Raw genomic sequence first — 9,349 nt, 5'->3', positions numbered from 1 at the left:
CATGTACCCGAACACGTAGAACCACAGGGGACATTAAAACCAGCGTTGGAACGAGGAGGTAGCACAAGAACTGGAACCAATCCTAGAACCAGACCCCAGGACTGGAACCAGAACTGGAACCAAGATAGGAACTACGACCAGAACTGGAACGACTAAAAACATAAGAACTGGAACCATGATTAGAACCAAAACTAAAATGGAAGCTAGAAATGGGACCTGCCCAAGACCACAGATGGACACAGAAACACAACCAGGAGCAAACGCCGTTACGTCCAGCACCACACGCCTCTCTCTCTCTCTCTCTCTCTCTCTCTCTCTCTCTCTCTCTCTCTCTCTCTCTCTCTCTCTCTCTCAGAAGTGATTGACATCAATCATTTCATTGATCAGAGAGAGAGAGAGAGAGAGAGAGAGAGAGAGAGAGAGAGAGAGAGAGATTCTACGGAGGAAAGAACGCGCAATCGTCGTCAGTGTCTGTCAAAAATGACATTCAAACCGAAGAGAAATTCAACAAAGAGTTCTCCCCTTTAAAAATATTCATAGCTTTCAGTGGCGATGCGATTAAGACAGGAAAATAAAAAAAAAACCAGACCAATGTAAGGGAAGGATGCGGCATCTTTGATTTTGTTTGTGTAATTTCTTAGAAGCACAAAAAAAAACCTTATAAGCGTCTGTGAAATGTGAAAGTTGCGACAACTGGAGCTCTGAGTTATACAATCTGAGACTTTGAAGCTCTGAACGATACAATTAAAGAAGGTTCAGAATCTCTATAGGACAACCGTTAGAAACCAAAAAATAAAAGCTCTTGGAGAGTATCTGACTCTGTCAAGTCCTATGAAGCTCTTGTTGATGACTTTGAAACACCTTTGGTGTTCTCCATACAGCACTATCGAAGTATATGAAACTCATAAGCCCTCTCTTAAGAGGCTGTATAGCTCTCTCCGTGGTATTGCTGTCAAGTGTAAAACATTCCCATTTGAGCTTCTAAACAAACCACTGAAGGTCTATGGGACGAACGAAACCTTGGGGTATTGGTGAAGCAGTGGCGTTCGATCGCAGAACGACACGGACATGAAACAGTACCATCCTCATCAGTGATTCGCACTGCCTCCAGTGCTGACGCTGGGCTCCGTTGTCTTACAAGGGGGGAGGGAGCTCATCGTAGAGCTTATAGGTTCTGTTCAGAGGCCGGCCAGAGCGAGTGAGGTGAGCAGGGAGGCAGGCAGGCAGGCAGGCAGGGAGGAGCAGAAGCTGTGAGTTTCACCTGAGAGGGTTCGAGCGAAAAACCTGTTGGTCGCACAGAAAGAATCCTGGACAAAAACTTGTGGCCTGTTCTGTTTCTCTCCGGCGACCTTTCTCTCCCGCTTGGCTCTCTCTCTCTCTCTCTCTCTCTCTCTCTCTCTCTCTCTCTCTCTCTCTCTCTCTCTCTTTTCCCTTGTCCAATTGTATGTCCGTCTGTTTCACTCGTGTCTCTTTTTTTTTCCCTCCCACCTCCACTGCTTGTCTGGGTCAGTCCCCTCTGTCTGTTTCTCCTACCTCTACTGCCTATCTGTTTCCGTCCTGTCTTTATCTGTCCGTCTGTGTTACTTCTTCCCTCGGCTATCTGTCTCTTTCTCCTGTTTTTATTTACCAATTTCTTTCTCTTTCTGCCTCAGTCTATCAGCCTTTTTTCTCTATCTCTCTAAGTTTGCCTGTCTTTCCTTCTGCCTCTCTCGTTCGTCCGATTTTCTCTTTCTGCCTCCGTGCATCTCTTATAGCCCTTCTATCCTCCCCTGCCCATCTATAAACCTATAATGCATCCATGTGTCCGAAGAACTTTGCCATTTCCACACCCAGCCAACACTGGCTCCTCTGAGAATTCGTGTGCACCTTGCAAGTGTTATAAATCTAACAGAGCATTTGAACCGATTCCTTCGGGTTCCCATCCTACAAACACCGTCTGATGTGTTCAACTCTATCGTAGTAGCGTTGTCCGCGGTGAAGACTGGCATCTATTACAGACGCGCTGTGCGCGCGGTCAAGATTCGAATCCATCTGACGTTAACTGCCGCCAGGATTCGATCGTATTCCGCCAGCGTGTCAGCTTCTTTCAAAAATCCAAGTACATTTTTTTCTTCTCTCTGGACTGAATATCCGGCATGATGAAGTTTGCAAAACACTTAGAAATTAAGAAAGTCTGGCGAAGTATTTAATATATCTTTAAAGTATTTTCTAGAAGGTATTTCTGTGGGAATATCAACATAACCTCACAAATCTAAGAACACATCACGTCAACATGATACACAACAAGACGAAGATGAAGCACAGGTGAAGAAAAGTTAAAGGGTGTCGCGCTCTACACTCACAACATAGAAAACTAAAAGAAATCATTATTATTATCATTATAATAATCATCGTATTTTTTATCATTCTAATAAGTCGTAACGATCATCTTTATTACTACCACTACTATCATTACTTCTATATAATAACTCATTAACGATCGTTATCTTGGTCGTAACTAACCATCTTATAGACTTAGATATTAAGCCTGTGAGGTGCGACACATATTGAATGGCTCTTCACACAGACAGGTTTTTTTGGTGACTAACCGACCCACTTTTTTTTTCTCTCTCTCTCTCTCAGGAGGTTAGTAAGTCGATGGCTCCGTTTGGCAAGGACAGAGCGATTCAGAGGGGCTCTTCAAGGTGACCTCGAACCCTACTTACTCCTCATGCAAATATAAACATATGGAAATATAACTTAATACTAATAGGTATATGAATTAACATTTATCGGGTATTTCCATACTTATATAGCAATCCTCGCAATCCCACACAAATGCCAAGTTCCACGTTAGCTACGACTGGACGAAAGACATCCGAGCTAAAAAAAAAAATAAATCCACTGCTAAAAACAAAACCGGGATGAAAATCTAAACGACTGCGAATCTAGAAGAGAGTTTTTCGATGAATACAAGAGGACTTAAGCACACACGAAGAGGATCTTAAGAACTGGATAAGAGTCAATAAGGAAAAGTTAGATCAATATTAGCCTTTCCAAGAGAGAGAGAGAGAGAGAGAGAGAGAGAGAGAGAGGAGGGTGGTGCCACAGTCCTCTGCAGTCTACCCACGACATCACAGCAGCAGAATCATAGCTAACCATACCTACCGTTACCTAACCTCACCTGAGGAAAGTGGGGAGGAGGGGGATTGCAGGATGGTAGCGCCTCCTACCCTCCACCCCTTGTCTATTTCTCCCCCTTTTTTTTTTACTATAGTAATCTGGGGGTGATGTCTGGCTACGTCCAGAGCCCCAAGCCGGCCAGTCGTCTGCATCATCCTGGGTAAAAAGATCCAAATTGTCTGTCGGTTTATCTGCCACGGGCCTGCTGACCTGCCTGACACGGGCCTGCTGACCTATCTGCCACGAGCCTGCTGACCTTTCTGACACGGGCCTGGCATCAGCTTGCTAACCTACGTGACACCAGCCTGCTGACGTGCGAGGCGGCAGTGGCCCACCTGACACAAGGTGTGATGGCTCGTTAGACACAGCCTCCACACATATCATGCCTCCCCTTGTCGTCATCCACACCCGACATTAGAAAGATGTACCTCACCTTGTGGTGTTCACTCCTTCCCTACACCACGTACACCCTCTGTCGCGTCCCCTCTTCCCTACGTCACACACGTATCCTCCCCATGGTATCAGCTCCTCCCCACCACATGTACCCCTAGAGTGTTATCCCCTCCCCATGCAACATGCACCCCCGGAGTGTTATCCCCTCCACACGCCACATGCACCCTGGTGGCTGCTACCCGTTCGCCTCTCCCCGCGCAGCATGACCCATATGGGCAGGGGAGAGTACGATGTGCCCACGGTACGTCCCGCCACCCTGCCTCACCCACACACCCTGCTGCTGCTCCCCCTCCTCCCCCTTCCTCATTTTTCTTTTTCTCTTCCTCCTCATACCATCCTTCCCTTCCCTTCTCATACCATCCTTCCCTTCTCTCCTCATATCACCCTCCCCTTCCCTCCTCATAGCACCCTCCCCTTCCCTCCTCATATCACCCCTTCCCCTTCCCTCCTCATATCACCCCTTCCTCTTCCCTCCTCATATCACCCTCTCCTTCCCTCCTTATGCCATCCTCACCCTCCTTCCCAGCCAACCCTTCTCCTACGTCCCCAGGCACTCCTCCACCCAGCCCCCCCCCCCCTCAAACCATTCCCCCCACCACACCCCATCCCTCCTCCCCACCGTAGAGAACACAGACAAGACCAAGAGAACAAGTTTCCGTCACTCGGAAATAAATCTTACGAAGCCTCAGATCTATATTTATCGAGAAAGCCAAGACTCCCAGCAGACCTAAGAGAACTCATCAAAACACAAAACAATACCAATAATATTGCCACAGTCATTTCTCAACACTGTATAGACATACAATGACCAGAAATAACGGGTGTGAGGTTTAAACAGGCGTAATATAATGGCGGGAAACGTTCCTTCAGCAGCCAGAGACAAAGGAGTGCAAACAGCAGCAGACCATTGTGTCCTTTCGAGGCGGTCTGTTGACAGTGGAAGGTATCAGACACGCAAGAGATTGAGCGAGCGAGCGAGCGAGCCAAGAGTACCAAAGCCAACATTATGGCCCGTCAGGTTTACATAGATAGACACACCAATAAATGTCGCTCGTGGACTTGAGGCGAACCATTTCTGTATTACTGGAACGTATCTATGGTGTTGCTTTCAGCTACCGTGTCTGGTAAACAGGTACTTTAATACCATTATCAATCATCAATTAATTTGTTAATGTTTAAGGATGTCAGTACAGTGCGTATGTATTTCAACTTTCTTATATGGTGGCGGCTATAGTCCCTCGCTAGGGTGTCGTGGGCAACGGACTGCGTTTTCTATTCATTCTTCCCTACAGAATTTCCATGTCAGTATACCCCTCTGCACAGTAGATGGCGCCCCATTGTTATTTTCCTGCAGGTTAATGTGCCGGAGGGAGTGGTGGCTGGGGAGGTGGAGCCTTATGAATTATTATCCCGTCTCTCTCTCTCTCTCTCTCTCTCTCTCTCTCTCTCTCTCTCTCTCTCTCTCTCTCTCTCTCTCTCTCACGTTTCAATCACATGTTTACAAAATAGCGTCCTAGCTTCGTCTCTTCGATGTATATCAACTGACTTATATTTCTCTCTTGTGTCTCCCCTGATGATGTGATTATTACACGAAAGTGCACTTGGGAACTTATCATGTTTCATTTTCCTCGTGGACTCATATAAATATATATATATATATATATATATATATATATATATATATATATATATATATATATATATATATATATATATATATATATATATATATAAAGAATTTGTGACCATATTAGTGTGGTGCAGCCGAGTGATCTTGTCGTGGATCATCACGTTTTCAGTTATCTGTTTTTCCCACGTACCGCCATGCACCACGACCTCCCTTCCGTCCATTATCTAACTGGCTCTCTAAGGTCAGTGATCCCTGGCCTGTCTCCCTCCCCATCACCTCTCGGTGTCCACCGCCGTCAAGCTCAACCCTTACCTCTCCTCCCTCTCAGGACTCATAACCCTCACCCACCATCCCCCCTCTCCTCCACTCATACTTCATCTCTCCTCATTACACATACTCCACCTTCCCCATCATCACTCACAATTCATCTCCTCACCCATATCTCTCTTCCTATCATCACTCACGCCCCACCTCTTCCTCATTTCTCTTGCCACATCTTCCCCCTCATTCATCATCATCCAACTCTCCCTCATTTCCTTCTAATTACTCCCCCTTCCCTTTCTCCCTCCCCCACCTCTAACGCTATGTATTTGAAAGATTCAAAACATAATCACTCATATCTAACATCGTCTAATCTTCTCTGATACTTCAACACTTATCCCACTCTTAGAATCATTTAACAGTTTCCATAAGATGTTGGGAATTTCCAAATTCCAAAGATCTACGAAGCAATGATTGGAAATATTCCCGAATATATCATATGCCTAAATATCCATCCTACTCTGAAATGTAATCGTCAATATTCTGGAGATTTCAAAACACCGACATTACGAAGCTTACGACTGTGGCTTTAACCATGGTAAGGCGACTGTCGATACAGTTACGAAGATACGACAGTTATGGTGTGGGAAGAGACAGCAATGCCTATGATAATGTAACTATAGGTATTACGAGAAATTTTCCGATAAAGTCCTAGTTTAAGACGGTTACGACAGAGGGAGGGATGTTAAGACAGTTACGACAGAGGGAGATAGGGTGTTAAGACAGTTACGACAGAGGGAGGTAGGGTGTTAAGACAGTTACGACAGAGGGAGGTAGGGTGTTAAGACAGTTACAACAGAGGGAGGTAGGGTGTTAAGACAGTTACAACAGAGGGAGGTAGGGTGTTAAGACAGTTACAACAGAGGGAGGTAGGGTGTTAAGACAGTTACGACAGAGGGAGGTAGGGTGTTAAGACAGTCACGACAGAGGGAGGTAGGGTGTTAAGACAGTAACGACAGAGAAGGGGTGCTCATTAACAACGGTACAAGAGGGGATGCATTTTGACAGGTTTCATATACCCCATCATCTCCCCCCCCCTCCCCACCCACCAAACTTTCGAATCCCTTCTCACTCACCCCCCCTCCCCCCTCCCCACTCTGGCTTAACCCCATTACCTAGAAAACAATAACAAGATCAAAGTCCCTGTACATCGCTTGCAGAGATCGCCTTTACAACACCTTGACTGGTCCGGCTCGCATGCTCCTCCTCCCACCCCTAAGATTTTACCAGGGCTGACTCCTCAGCTTTCTAGTCTTTCTTTTTTTCTCTTTTTTTTTTTATATATACCTTTTATCCTCTGCAAGTGGTGTGAGAACAGCGGCCGAGGCTTGGTTTTCTTATAGTCTCTCTCTCTCTCTCTCTCTCTCTCTCTCTCTCTCTCTCTCTCTCTCTCTCTCTCTCTCTCTCTCCCCGTGATTGTGTGGCTGGGGATGAGAACCTGTTTACTGTGGCGCGGGGAAGATATATCGAGCGACTGGCTTGGCTTGGCTTGGCTGTGGAGGAGGAGGAGGAGGAGGAGGAGGAGGAGGAGGAGGAGGAGGTGGTATGGCCTCCCTCCCTCTCTGGTCACACGGCCGAGCACAAGAGGCGCGGAGCTGGAAACGGGGCCATCAGCTTTGCGAATTGCCTTTTCCCCAACTTTTGAAAATTAGAACGGGAAACTTGAACTTGTCCACCAGCTGTGTTAAAAGAAAAAAAGAACTTGTCCGCCGGCTGTGTTAAAAAAAAAAAAAACCTTGTCCGCCGGCTGTTAAAAAAAAAAATTGAACTTGTCCACCGGCTGTGTTAAAAAGATTGAACTTGTCCACCAACTGTGTTAAAAAAAATCGAACTTGTCCACCGGCTGTGTTAAAACAAAATTGAACTTGTCTGCCGGCTTAGTGACAAAAAAAAATTATTAAACTTGTCCACCAGTTTGATCATTCAAAAAAAAAACTGTATTTTGCTTTTTCTGCCATTGCATTCAAAATACAGGGGCGACTACAGATGTACGTACGGTAACTTGAAGGTTACAAAACTCGAGGAGGCGAAGGAACGCGAGACGCATCTTCAGTCTATCTCTTAAAAGGGAGTTTCTAATCGCAATTCAAAAGACTTATGCACCTTTATCTTCAAATCCAATCCTATTCATAGCATCAAAGCCCAACTTAGCCTTTTAGTACAGATGATTTATACTCGCAGCATCGAAGGGTGACCTCTGACCTCAGCTGTGACCTCTGGCCTCAGCTGTGACCCCCTGGCCTTAGCTGTGACCTCTGGCCTCAGTTGTGACCCCCTGACCTCGGCTGTGGCCTCTGGAATCAAATGTGAAATCTGACCTCAACGGTGACGTCTGAGTTCAGGTGTGGCGTGTGACCTCAGCTGTGGCCCCCTGACCCCTGACCTCAGCTGTGGCCTCAGCATTCCACTGTTCCCAACTGGACACAAGAGTGAAGTCTCAGCATGACGCCCAGAACAAGCTGCTTTCTGGTCACGTGATCCGCCGGGCTTGTTACTGACAGGTCAGTTGAAGGTCAAATGACCTCATGTTCTGCAGGTCAGACCTAACCAATCCTGTTCCGAGGGGAGGTCAGACTAGGGCCCAGTTCTCGTACCTCGTGAGAAACAGCCGAGTTCTAAGAGTTTGGGCGACCATGTAGAAACCTTGTATAGACATCACTAATTCTGACTTAAGGGAGCCAACGAAATAATAAAAAAAAAAAAACTATAAAAATCTACCCCTAAAATCTAACCCTTTAAAAGTCTACCATTAAAAACTAATCCCACACAAAAAAATCTACCACCTAAAAACTAACCCCTTAAAAGTCTACCATTAAAAACTAATCCTACATAAAAAAAATCTACCATCTACAATCTAACCCCTTAAAAGTCTACCATTAAAAACTGATCCTACATAAAAAAAAAAAACTCTACCACCTAAAAATTAGCCTCCTAAAAGTCTACCCCTTAGAAAATTAACCCCACACAATAGATCTACCCTTAAAAGCTAACCCCCTCAAAAGTCTACCATCAAAAAACTAAACGTACATAAAAATCTACCCCCCCCCTTAAAAAAAACTAACCCAAGAAAAAACATTGCACATGAAAATCATTGAATTTCACTAAAGGAAACTTCTTTTTCTTTTTTTTCCCCCCAGAGCTGGGGAGATCTGTCACCGCCAAATGCAATTTTTTCCCTCCAACTTGGAAAAGTAAAACCCGGATGTTAGCTTTCTTCAGTAAATTCAGTCTCATGGTTAAGACAGCATGACTATCTGTAACTGCATGACCTGTGACCCATGGGTAACACTGCATGACCTCCTGTAACTCATGGGTAACACTGCATGACCTGCTGTGACCCGTTTTAGGTAGCTGATGGCGTCTGCTCTCCTCCTAAGGAACAGGTCTTATTATATATCTAAAAATAACCGAACATTCATTCTCCTTTTTTTGTCGTAACTTTGCACAATGAATGATGACTGAAGTGTCTTATCATTAGCATCATACATCACCTACTAACACACATACATATAAAGTTCAGGGTACAGTCTTGTTTCAAATTTTCCCATTTCTATATCTAACTATATCACTGCGAACGATTTTTCCATATAAAGAGTTGATTTTACGTGAGGGTTAATATATATATATATATATATATATATATATATATATATATATATATATATATATATATATATATATATATATATATATATATATATATTTTCTTTCACACTATTCGCCATTTCCCGCGTTAGCGAGGTAGCGTTAAGAACAGAGGACTGAGCCTTTGAGGAAATATCC

The sequence above is a fragment of the Panulirus ornatus genome, chromosome 38 (genome assembly GCF_036320965.1).
Source record: "Panulirus ornatus isolate Po-2019 chromosome 38, ASM3632096v1, whole genome shotgun sequence".
Lineage (NCBI taxonomy): Eukaryota > Metazoa > Arthropoda > Malacostraca > Decapoda > Palinuridae > Panulirus > Panulirus ornatus.
This window is presented reverse-complemented; position numbering follows the sequence as displayed.